This window comes from Papio anubis, chromosome 3, assembly GCF_008728515.1.
Source record: "Papio anubis isolate 15944 chromosome 3, Panubis1.0, whole genome shotgun sequence".
Classification (NCBI taxonomy): domain Eukaryota; kingdom Metazoa; phylum Chordata; class Mammalia; order Primates; family Cercopithecidae; genus Papio; species Papio anubis.
This window is the reverse complement of record NC_044978.1, coordinates 26,333,464-26,346,892: the sequence shown is the minus strand read 5'-3', so window position 1 is coordinate 26,346,892 and position 13,429 is coordinate 26,333,464.

Below are 13,429 nucleotides of genomic sequence, written 5' to 3'. Positions count from 1 at the left end.
TTTTTTTTCTTTTCTTTTTTGTAGATGGGGTCTCACTGTGTGCCCTGGCTGATCTTGAACTCCTCACTTCCAGTGATTTTCCCATGTTGTGCTGGTTTACAGGCGCAAGTCAACAAACCCAGTCCCTGTTTTTTTTTAAAACGAGCAGCCATAGGTTATTTTTACTATCCTTTTCACATAATGGGAGGTGTTGAGGAGAGAGCTGCTATGTACTTAATTTTCCAATGATAAAAGCGTAAGCTTCTAAGTAAAATTTCTCTCTGAAATCTTTTTCCTTTTTTTTTTTACTGTCCATTGCTCCTACTTTTTAAAGACTCTTTATGCCACAAGGATGACAGTGCCATAGGAAAGAGAGATAAGACGGGCGATCTATGAGTTTGTTTTGATATTTGGAGCACACTTCAGGCATATTCATTTGTCTTTGATGGCTCCTGCAAATTACAAGGCAAAAATAGACTGATATTTTGAATTCTGTGAAGCAGGTAAATTACAGAAAGAAAGAAGCTTGCCCAGCCCGCTGCAGAGCTAAATCCTTCAAGCAGTTTTGAGCACATAATAAATGTTTAATAGTATTTGTTCAATAAATAACCAAATGACTGATGTGTAAGTGTGTTCTTAAAACTCAGAAGACAGGACTCTATTGAGTCTCATTTGGAATATATTTTTTTTATATCTAGCAAAATTTAAATTATTCTCCTTATTTTTTCTCCCCACCTTCCACATGCTTGATAATAGGTGATAATACCATATTACATTTGAGAAGCACGTGGCCTACCCTTTGTGTTAGATGCAGATCCAAGCATAGAAATAAACTTGGAATGAGAGACCATGGCTGTTGTCATTGAAATGAAATTCAACACAGTTTTTTCAGACAATTAATTTGCTTGGCATTCATTCTGTCACAATTCTACCCTTTATTCTTTCATTGTAATGATTGAAAAAGTGTAACACACGAAGAAATAAAAAAGATGCTCTTTGTATTCTTCCATTCTTCTTAAAAGACGTTTACCACACTTCTTTTGTGAGTCAGGCACTACAGTGAAGACACAAAAATGAGTAAAGCAAAGCTCAAAGAGCTCACAGTCTGGGGAGGAAAAGCATGAGGCTCCCATGAATAGAAACAGGACAGCCAAGGAGGTGCAGAGAAGCAGAGCAGAGCACAGCAGGAAAGGCTGAACGCTGCAGAGGGGGAAAGGTCTCCCAGAGGAGAAGAGCACACCACACAGTCTTAACAGGATGAGTCCGTATTCACCCAGTGTGGAGCCAAAGAAGCGATTCTTGACAAGAGTAGAGGGTTATAGAAACAATGGTAGTGGGAATTGGAGTAGTAGTCAGGAGAGATATTTAGGTGACAGATTCATGATGACTTGGTGACAGAGTGCAAATGCAGGGGGTGTGAAATGAGAAATGTCAATGGGAGAAGACAGTTATTGTGAGAGAGAAAAGGGAACCATGAATATGGCAAAAGTCTAGGTCAGGGTGGACAAACTGCTACAGGCCAAAAGAGTTTAAAACTTACATCTACACAAAAATGTGCACAAAAATATCCAGGCAAAAATCTTTATAGGAACTTTAATTATCATTGCCAAAACTTGGAAGCAACCAAGATGTCCTTCAGAGGTGAATAGATAAATGAACTGTGGTTCCTGCAGATGATAGAATATTATTCAGTGCTAAAAATAAATGAGGTGCCAAGCCATTAAATGACAAGGTAGAACCTTAAATTCATATTACTAAGTGAAAGAAGTCAAGTTGAAAAGGCTACATACTGTACCATTCCAACTATAGTCATGCACTTCATACTGAAGTTTCAGTAAACAACAGACAGCATATACAATGGTGGTCCCATAAGATTATAATGGAGCTGAAAAATTCCTATCACCTAAGTGCCATTGTAAGTTTTGCAGCACCACAGAGCAACACATTACTCAAGTGTTTGTGGTGATGCTGGTGTAAACAAACCTATGACTGTGTTGCCAGTCATAAAAGTATAGCTCATGCAATTGTATCGAGCACGTCATACTTGGTGATGATAATATTAATAACTATGTCACTGGTTTATGTTTTTACTATACTAAATATTTATTGTTATTTTAGAGTGTACTAATTCTACTTATATATTTTTGAAAAGTTAACTGTAAAACAGCTTCAAGCAAGTCCTTCAGAAAATATTACATAGGAAGACATTTTTATCATAGGAAATAATACTTCCATCTCTGTTATTATTGCTGAAGACCCTCCAGTGTGATAAGATGTGGAGATGGAAGACAGAGATATTGATGGTTCTGATCCTGTGTAGTCCTAGGCCTATGTGTGCGCTCATGTCTTAATTTTTAACACAACATTTAAAATAGAAAAAATTAATAGAAAAATGCTTATAGAATAAAGATAGAGATAAAATATATTTGAATGGCTGTACAATGTGTTTGGGTTTTAAGCTAAGTGTTATTACAAAAGAGTAGAAAAGTTAAAAAAAAAAACTTTATAAAGTAAAAAATTACAATAAACTAAGGTCCAGTCCAGCAAGCTCCATCCTTGGGAAGTGCCCTCTACAGAAGTACCATTTTTAAATCTTTTATGTCATATTCTTACTGTACTTTTTGTAGACTTAGACATGTTTAGATACACAAATACTTACCACTGTGTTACAATTGCCTATGATATTCAGTGCAGTAACATGCGATACAAGTTTGTGGCCTAGGAGCAATAGGCTATGCCACGTAGCCTAAGGGTGTAACAGGTTATAACAACTAGATTTGTGCTTCTACACTCTCGACATTTTCACAACAAAAAAAATTGCCTGAAGATGCAGAATGTATCCCCGTTGTTAAATGACACATAACTTCTGTGACATTCTGGAAAAGGAAAATCTCTGGTGACAGTAAAAAAAAAAAAAAAAAACAATCCACACCTCTGAGGAGCTGGTGGGGAGGAAGGGATGAATAGGTGAAGCAGAGGATTTTTAGGGCAGTGAAAATACCCTGTATGATACTATAAAGGTGGACACATGTTATACATTTGTTCAAACCCATTTCTTAGTCTGTTTGGGCTGCTGTAACACCACTATCATAAACAGGATGAATTATGAAAAACAGATATTTGTTTCTCACAGTTCTAGAGGCTGGGAAGTCCAAGATGAAGGCACGGGCAGCTTCAGTGTCTAGTAAGGGCTCTGTGGGCTTCATAGATGGCACTTTCTTTCTGCATCCTCACATGGTGGAAAGGATACACATGCCTTCAGGCCTCTTTTGTAAGGGCACTAATTCCATTTATGAGAGCTCCACCCCCATGACCTAACTGCCTCCCAGATGTCCCGCTTCCCAATACCACTACAGAGGGAATTGAGTTTCAACATATGAATTTTGAAGGGACACAAACATTCATACCATAGCACCAATAGAACGTCCAATACCAAAAGAGAACCCTAATGCAAATTACACACTTTGAGTAACACAAACATAGATCAATGGAGTTCATCAGTTGCAATAAATGTATCACTCCAGTGAGAGATATGGATAGTGGGGAAGTTGTCTGTGGGGTAGGGGTTGCATGAGAACTCTGGGTATTTTTCTTTCCCCTTAGGAAAAAGAGAAAGAGAAGGATGTCATAATTTTTTTTGAGGACTCTACTAGTGATCCTAATTTGCAGCCAAGGTTGCAAAGTACTGTTTTAAAAGAATAATATGTTAAAAAGGGAATGACATTCTGAAAGACATCAACAAAATCAGCAAGAAAAGAGCACAATGGGAGCACTGAGACCAATTACGATTTTAATACAGTAGGAGAAGTGACAAATGATTGTGGTGGGAGTGCAGAAAAAAAATAAGTTGATAGATTTTAGAGTTATTTTGGGTAATCATGAGATCTGGTAATTTGCTGAATACATTGGGTAAAGACAAAGGATTCAAGAATGACACCATTTTTGGGCCTGGGCGACTAAGTCTGTGCTTGTAAGCAATAAATTAGCAGCCCTGATACTGTTGGCTGGTAGCTGCTCATGCCATTCTCCTGCTAAACACAAACAGTTGCATAGAATATCACCATTAGACAAGTTCCTTCTGTTATCATGCTGGTGTAAGACAAAAACAAGGCCCTCTGTAATTATGACAAAGCATAAACAAAATAAGAACACCATGCAAACTTCAAAAATGACCAAACATTTTCTTCTTCAAGCCATTAGGAGTGATGCCACTTCTCTACCGACTACAGCACTAGCCCTGCTCCATCCCTTCCACTTCCTAGATAACAAGCATTAAGATAACTAATAACAGAATTGCCCCTAAATGAATACACCTAATCTGGAGCCAATTCTCACTTCCATGAATGCTCTCCAAGCTCATATAGCAATCCCTTCCTAGCATCCTGTTATTGAAATGTCCCACATGCTCTGTGTGTACAGTCTCCCTCGCTGCAGCAAATAATAACCCAACTTGTTTGACTACAGGTGTCTCCTGGTGGTCTTCGACTGGTGACATTTACTGAGAAGAGAAATATTGAAAAAGCATAGGATCATTTGAGAATAAGAGGATAGAGTTTTGGTTTTTGCATGTCAAGTGGGAGGTACAATTTTTTAAGGTAATTAGATTTATTGATCCAAAACACAGAAAAGGATTTTGTACTGAGAAATAGATCTGAGAGTCCAGTAAAATGCTGGTAAGTGAAACCAGAGAGAGTGGGACACAAAAGGGGCATGAGAAAATCTGCACAGTGAGAGGATAATAATAGCTTCAGTAGAAATCTTTAGAAATGGATGAAAAAATAGGAAAAACAGGAAGGAACCTACAATGACCATAAACTTAAGAGAAGAAAAAAAAAAAAAAGGAAGAGGGATGTTACAGAAGACAAGTAAAGAAAATGCTTCAAAGAAAAGTAGTTAACTAGATCTGCACAATTTATTTGTTATAAATGAATATATCAAATGAATGATCCTCATTGCAGCCCTGTTTACAAAATTCGAAGCAACCTAGATGACCATCATAAAGATGGTCATAAGGATGGTTATCTGGGTTGATTCCAATTTTGTAAACAGGGCTGCAATCAGGATGATTGTACATAAATATTTAAGTACTTATTCAGGGCATTTGAAGAATAAATTCCTCAGATTGGAATTTCTGGGTTAATGGATTTGTGTATCTGATTTTTAGTAGTTCATTATGCACTTCAAAGATTGCATAAAGTAACATACCCAAAATAGTACATGAGTTTTTATTTCCTAAATCCTCAGCAAATACATATTTTCCCTGGCCTCAAAATGAATGTTTTCCAAGCACGGGCCAGTATCTGTTGATTCAGCACTGTCCTGATTTATCAATGAGCACTTTTAATTTCCAAATGCTAGTTCCCGTGCATTAGTTCACTCTCCAGCCTGCTAAGGCTATGCCAAATGTTACAAATTGAGAGCAAACTTTTGATGGTATTTTGTGCTTTTATATCTAAAAATATAAAAATGCCTAAAGCCTGCCAATCATTCCTCCCTCTCCCTAATTTCCACAAATTTCCCAAGTTAGCTGTCTAAAAGGAAGCATAGCAAAAAATGGAAAATGAAGCATCTCTTTAGTAACTGTGGAGTCAGTGACCAATGACCATAAAAGCATATTTCTGGCACAGGCTTTGTGGCTTTGGCTAAAAATACCCTTATCACCCCAGGCCCCACCCAAAGCTGTATCTTGGGAGGATCTGATATAGATCTATTAGGGTGAAAAAAAATTAAAAAAAGGAGGAGACAGTAAGTTGACTGAGTTTGTTTGTAAATTCTCTAGAATCCAGCCACAAAAAATATAAAAAAGACAGAGGAGAATATTTCAAGGTTAACATGACATTTTTATCATAAAGCAGTGTCACTCCTGGTGAAAGAAGTAAAGTAAACCTCAGTGTCTTGGAGACTGACAGATACACCAGGCGGCAGCTCCTCTTTCTTAGCTGATTGCTAGGAGATGAGTGGGAAGGACAGAGCAGAAATGTCTTCCTCCTACACCACCTAACCATGACCTAAGAGAACAGCCACACTAGCTTAGACCGGAATACAGGTCCCGGAAATGGTCTCTTTTCTTTTTTTTTTTTCTCTCTCTCACTATTTTTTTTTTAAATTTTTTTTTCTTTTTTTTTTTGAGACAGAGTCTCGCTTAGTCACCCAGGCTGTAATACAGTGATGCCATCACAGCTCACTACAGCCTTGACCTTCTGGACTCAAGTCGTCCTCCCACCTCAGCCTCCTGAAGAGCTGGGGCTACGGGCACATACTACGCCTTGCTAAATTTTTATTTTTGTAGAGACGAGGTCTCCCTATGTTGTCTAGGCTAGTCTCAAACTCTTGGATGCAAGTAATCCTCCCACCTCAACTTCCCAAAGTGCTGGGATTACAGGTGTGAACCACTGCACCCAGTCTCTTTCTTGACAGATCAAAGTGAGTGTCATTACAAAGGCATACCTACAGAAACCTCTCTTCTCGTTGATGCACTGCTTTCATTTTTATTTACTACAGTGTATCTTTGCTTTTACAGGGTGAAAAGAAAACAAATGGTAAAATGTTTGGATGAAACTGAAGTTCATTGCGAAGTTAAGGATGAACTTCACCCTTAAAGTATAAGGCCCATGTATAAAAACGTATAAATATGCTACCAGTTTCCAGTTTTAAAGATTAATTGAAAAAGATTTACCAAAGATATAATGATTGCTAGTTTTCCTAGAATCAAGCTGAATATAACCAAAATAATCGTGTGATTTCATAGTCATGCTTTTACACTACTCTCTGTTTTAGTACATAATGTGGCCTATTCTGAGTGCTATTTTTTTTCTTTTTGTCAGCCTGGAAGATCCTACTTATTCTTTAAGCTACAGCATAAGTGTCACCTCCTCTGTGTTGCACTTTCCCTGTTCTCTCCTTTAGTATCTACTGTGCCCCATAATTATTTATACTAAAGAACCTATATCATTGAATGGAAATCATTCATTCTTTTCTCTGTCATCCCTGATAAACTATGAGATCCTTAAGAGTATAATTCTGAGTTTAGTCATTTGTATGTCTCCAAAACTTAAAACAATGTCCTGATCATGGGTGCTCAATAAATACTTACAGAGTAAGTAAAGAAAAATATAAGTCTTTTTCTTATGCTTCTGATTCATCAACTGGAACCAGAAATGATAAGGCAGTTAAAGGGAGCTTATCTTAAGGGATATCATCTCTTTAAAGGGCCAGGTTGGGGGGAAATTCCAATAACCAGAACGTCTCATAGATAGAGAGTTCCCAAATTTGAAAATCGATGCCAGTATCAAAATGTCAGGAATACTAATGGCTTCTGTACAGTTAGTGAGAACTCAGGAGGAAGAAGATAATTTCCCTTTTATGAATTCATCCACGCTGATCACCAGATCCAGGACCTTCTAGTGAGCTTCAACAGTTTGATAACAAAATACAAAAACGTGCTAACAATACTTGCCTCCTTTTCTTTTCGATCATTCTAAGACTTACTGGCAATCAAAGATATATATATATATACACACACACACACACACACACGTATATACATATATGTGTTTTTAAACAGCTGTTTAAGAGTTTCCCATAGTTCATTCAAATTACTCTTATTGGCTTAACTATTTCCTTGCATCAATGTATGCTGATCGATCCTCTCACTTACCTAATATAGGAAGTTAAGGATCTAAATGAAAAATATTTATCTTACTGTTACAGTAAAAGGGAATGACTTTCATTCCAAGTTCTACTTTGCTTTCTATACATACAACGTGTTGTTACATCTTGTGAGTCCTTTTTTTTATTCATATGTGAAAAGTGAATCACACAAATATGTTTTTTTTTCATGTGGGAAAGCTAAATTTATTATTCACAGATAAGATTATCCAGCAAGACAGCCACACTGACAGACTTGAGAGAAAATTTTAAAAATTAATGATTTTTTCCCAATAGCATATCAACAACCAATTTTGAAGTACTTAGTTCATAGAAATTTTTGTAGCGTAGAGAAAGAATCATTAAAGTTTAGCTAGAGTCAGAAGGAAGAGGAGAGCAAGTCAGAAGATACAATGTAGAGAAAATCCTCCTACTGGGTGTTTTGGGGAAGAGGGAGAGAGAGTAAGAAAGAGAGAAAGGTGGTACATGGTTGAATGTGTGCAAATTAATTTTAGGTTCTCTAGGCTCTGCGTGGATTTTGGGGGATGAGGGGTGCGGAGCGAGAGAAAGATACTTAGATATTTTATGAGATATCTACCAAGGGTGGGTGGGCTGGGGGTTCCAGGAGGAAGCAGCTCCCCAGCTGCCCCCTATCCACCTACCGAGGCACAGCCCCTGCAGAATAAATCTGGCAGCCTGAAGTTGAGCTTTCTTGAGTCATTCTGTACCATCTTTCACGAGGTTCTGCCAAGAAAAATTTGGAACTTGAAAAATTTTTGGTACAACCAACGTGTGCCACCCATCAGCTGACAGAGGTACGTTGGTCCCAGCCCCAGGAGTAGGACAATACCTATTTATTCTACTGTAATGGTTTGTTTGAGTGAAAGCTAACCAGGCTTTCTTCATTTTTCAAAACTAAACCTTTACTAAGGGCAACTTAAACATTCAACAGTTAAGTTTACTTTCTTATAGAAGAAGTCTTTAAGTTAAATAAAAACCTAAATCAAAATCAATGCACTTATCACTTAACTTTTGTTTATGGTTCTTCTTATTCATCACTTATCTTTCTAGCTTCAGAGAAACACTCTTAATTTCTTTCAGATGCTTCAGTTCTGAGATACCGGGATTTGAACAGTACTGATCTCAGAGATTTCTTTTGGAGTAAACAACTAAGGACTTTCTTTTTGCTGCAGGCTGTGACTTCAAATTCAGTTTCTTCTTCTTTCGTCTATCATAGGGTGAACTACCAAAAGAAAAAATAAAACAGCCCCTGTTTTTTTTTCTGATTGTTTCTCCCTGTTTTTATCTTCAATATATAAAGCAGAAATAGGGCTGAAGGTAAAGGGAAAAAAAGAGGCTTAATGTCTGTGTTTCAACACTGAAAAGTCAAAAAAAGTCCAAGCCTAATCTCCTATAATATAAAATGACACAAACTCACAGGGAGTTTACATTTTTTCTTTTATTCTACACTCCTGCTCACTTGAGTCTTTGTTGACTATTATTAAAACAATGACAACCAAACTGATTCATTTTTATTGAGCACACAAATTGTGATTAGTAGAATTTTTATGTATGGACTTGAAATTTTTCTTTGTTCTTAGCTGTTTGTTTACAACTAAATTGTAAGCTTGTTGCATAGAGGGAATATATCTTCTACTTGCTTGTTCAAACTGTGTCTGGAATTGGTGGGTTCTTGGTCTCACTGACTTCAAGAATGAAACCTCGGACCCTCGCGGTGAGTGTTACAGCTCTTAAAGATGGTGTGTCTGGAGTTTGTTCCTTCTGATGTTTGGACATGTGCAGAGTTTCTTCCTTCCAGTGGGTTCGTGGTCTCGCTGGCTTCAGGAGAGAAGCTACAGACCTTCGTGGTGAGTGTTACAGCTCTTAAGGTGGCACGTCTGGAGTTGTTCGTTCCTCCTGTCTGGAGTTGTTCGTCCTTCATGGTTGGTTCACAGTCTCGCTGGCTTCAGGAGTGAAATTGCAGACCTGCGTGGTGAGTGTTATAGCTCATAAAGGCAGCGTAAACTCAAAGAGTGAACAGCAGCAACATTTATTGGATTTATTGTGAAGAGCAAAAGAACAAAGCTTCCACAGTATGGAAGGGAACCCCAGTGGGTTGCCGCTGCTGGCTCAGGTGGCCTGCTTTTATTCCCTTATCTGGTCCCACCCACATCCTGCTGATTGGTCCATTTTACAGAGAGCTGATTGGTCCGTTTTACAGAGTGCTGATTGGTGCGTTTACAACCCTTTAGCTTGACACAGAGTGCTGACTGGTGTGTTTACAATCCTTTAGCCAGACAGAAAAGTTATCCAAGTCCCCACCTGACCTTTAGCTAGACACAAAAGTGCTCCAAGTCCCCACCAGATTAACTAGATACAGAGTGCTGATTGGTGCATTTACAAATATTTATCTAGACACAGAGTGATGATTGGTGCGTTTACAATCCTTTAGTTAGACAGAAAAGTTCTCCAAGTCCCCACCTGACCCAGAAGCCCAGCCAGCTTCACCTCTCATTGGCACTCGCCACAGGACTTTGTGGCACCTAGCCCGGGCACTCCGGCAGCCCAGAGGGAGCTCAGTCCCCCAATCAAGTCCAGCAGGTGCCAGCTGGCCATGCCGAGTGCGGGGCCTGCCGAGCCTGCACCCACCTGGAACCTGCGCAGGCCCACGAGTGCCATGTACAGCCCTGGCTCCCACCTGCACCTCTCCCTCCACACCTCCTCACGAGCAGAGGGAGCCACCTTCGACCTCGGCCAGCCCCAGAGAGGGACCCCCACAGGGCAGCGGCAGGCTGAAGGGCTCCTCCAGTGCAGCCAGAGCAGACGCTGAGACTGAGGAGGTGCTGAGAGCAGCAAAGGCTGCTAGCACGTTGTCACCTCTCAATCCCCTCTCTAAATAGGACACCCCTACTGCTGTTGGGAATTTGGCTGATGACCACTCTAGCTACTTCCTGCTGGATAGGGGCAAAGAAGGGGCCCTGCAGTTGTAGTGTCCTCCAGAGGGGAACTCTTTAGGCTAGTGGAAGGGCCAGCGGGTCGGTCCAGGGATCCTCGGTAGAAGTTGTTAGTTGAGCTCATTTGGGGTTCCATTTGTAAGACCATCTGTAGCTTGATGCCCTCCATTCTAGAGGAAACAAATTTGACAAGAAGGTTAAAAACACAGGGTCCAAAGGCGAGTAACAGCAAGATGGCTGTCACTGGACCTAGAAAGGGGAGAAGCCATGTTGCCCAACTCCAGAGGTTGGTATAAGAGTTTGAAAGGCGTTGCCTGATTTCAGAAGCCTTTTCCTGTAAATGCCAGGTGGCATCTCCTACTATCCCTGACTAGTTAGTGTAAAAGCAACAGTCTTCCCCTAAGAAGGTGCAGAGTCCTCCTTTCTCAGCAGTGAGGAGGTCTAGGCCTCAGCGGTTTTGGAGAGTCACTGCTCGTGAAGACTCTATTTGGGATTGTAGAGTAAGGAGAGATTTTGTTATTTCTTGCAAACTGTCTAAGAAATCCCTTGAGAGTGTGTGGTAGTAGGATAATGAAGTAGATAAACTGGCTATTCCGGTTCCTGTAGCCATTCCTAACCCTATAAGTAGGGGTATTAGTTGTATGACTCTGCACTGACAGACTTGAGCTTTGAGGGGTACTGATAGGGTCTGATTTCCTGGGGCAATGTTAATGTTGGGACTTAGAAAGACTAACGTGCAGGTGCCTGTCCAGTTAGTGGGGAGGCGGATATAGGCCGATGTTCCACATAAGAAGAATATGCCTTGGTTGGGCACACAGAAATTTACCCTGGCATTTAAAGGAATAGGGTACACTGTTTTTTCTTTACTACTTCCATTTCTCTTTCTTTGTCTTTGACTTCTTGTCTCTTTCTGACTCCCTCTTTGTCTCTTCCTCTCTCTGACTTTCTGTCTCTTTGTCTCTCTTTCTGACTCCCTCTTTGTCTCTCTGTCTCTCTCTCTGATTTTCTGTCTCTTTCTCTCTTTCCTTTCTGCTGCTCTTTCCCTGCCTCTGCCAGATGCTTATGCTGCTGTTCTCCCCTCTCCTTCCCCTTTTGATGGCTTTGGCAGTGTAAGACTGCCACATTTTTGGGTTTTTGTGTGCAATAACTCCATGGTTTCCTTGTGATGTTTAATGGGGGTTCCCCCAGAGGTTAGGAACTCCTTTTCTTTCCATATTGCAGCATGGGCATATAGGATTAGATAAACATACTTGCTATCTATATACGCGCTTATTCTTTTTCCCTTTCCCAGTTCTAAGGCTTGGGTAAGTGCCACTAGTTCTGCTAACTAGGCGCTGGTCCCTGGGGGAAGAGGCTTACTTTCAAGTATGGTTATATCACTAACTATGGCATAACCTGCCCTTTGTAGCCCATTCTCCACAAATGAATTTTCATCGGTATATAGGTTAAGGTCAGGATTAGCTAAGGGAACTTCTAAGAGATTATCTCTGGCAGCATACGTCTGCACTATAATTTGTTGGCACTCATGTGTGATTGGTTTCCCATCCTCTGGGAGAAAAGTGGCAGGGTTGAGGGCCACGCATGTACATATTTGAAGCACCAGTCCCTCAAGGAGTAGCTCCTGGTATCTAAGTAGGCGGTTGTCTGATAGTCATAAACTTCCTTTGGCACCTAGTATGCCATTTACATCATTAGTAATCCAGACAGTGAGATCCTTTCGTTGTATTATTTTGATAGTCTCTGACACTAAGACGGTGACCGTCGCAACTACTCATAAACATTGAGGCCAGCCTTTTGCTACTACATCAATTTCCTTACTTAGGTATGCCACTAGTTGTGGGGTTGTCCCAGGAGTCTGAGTAAGGATCCCAAGAGCTATCCCTGCGCTCTCTGTGATGTATAAAGAGAAGTTTTGTCCTGTGAGAAGGCTTAAAACTGAAGCTTGTACTAGGGCCTGCTTTAAGGTTTTGAAGGCTGTTTCTACCCCCTGGTTCCCGTTCTACTAGATGAGTATTTGCCCTCTGGGTCTCCTTGATTATAGTATAGAGGGGCCTAGCTATCTCGCTGTATCCAGGGATCCACAGATGGCAAAAGCCGGTGATTCCAAGGAACCCTTGCAACTGTTTTAATATCTTAGGGTGAGGATAAGACAGTACAGGCTGTGTTCATTCCTTGCTGAGGGCCCTGGTTCCTCTGGCTAAGATTAGGCCTAGATATTTGACGTGCTGTAGGCAAAGCCGGACCTTCGACCTGGACGCCTTGTACTCTTGATTAGCTAGAAAGTTCAAGAGATCTAGAGTAGCCTGCTGGCATGAGGCTTCTGAACTGGTAGCCAAAAGTAAATCATCACATACTGAAGACCAGAGTGCCTGGACTTGAGAAGTGGCCTAGATCTTGGGCCAGTGCCTGACCAAACAGGTGAGGGCTATCCCTAAACCACTGGGGCAAGACCGTCCACGTAAGTTGGGACGTGTGATCTGTGGGATCCTCAAAGGCAAAGAGATACTAGGAGTTAGAGTGCGGGGGAATACAGAAGAAGGCATCCTTGAGGTTCAGAACCGTGAACCATTCTGCTTCCTCTGGTATTTGAGAGAGCAAGGTATAGGAGTTGGGTACAACTGGATATAGAGGAATTACTGCCTCATTGGGATGTTGCAGGGATTGCTGCATTTCCTTACTAAGCCTTGAGCTTTTAAACATTTAACAATATCCTGTAATCCTTTATGAGCTTCAGGCCTTAAGGGATATTGCTTTTGATAAGGAAAAGTGGTGGGGCCTTTTACCCTGATTTGGACTGGGTAGGCATATTTTGCCCTTCCAAATTGTCCTTCCAATGCCCAGACTTCAGG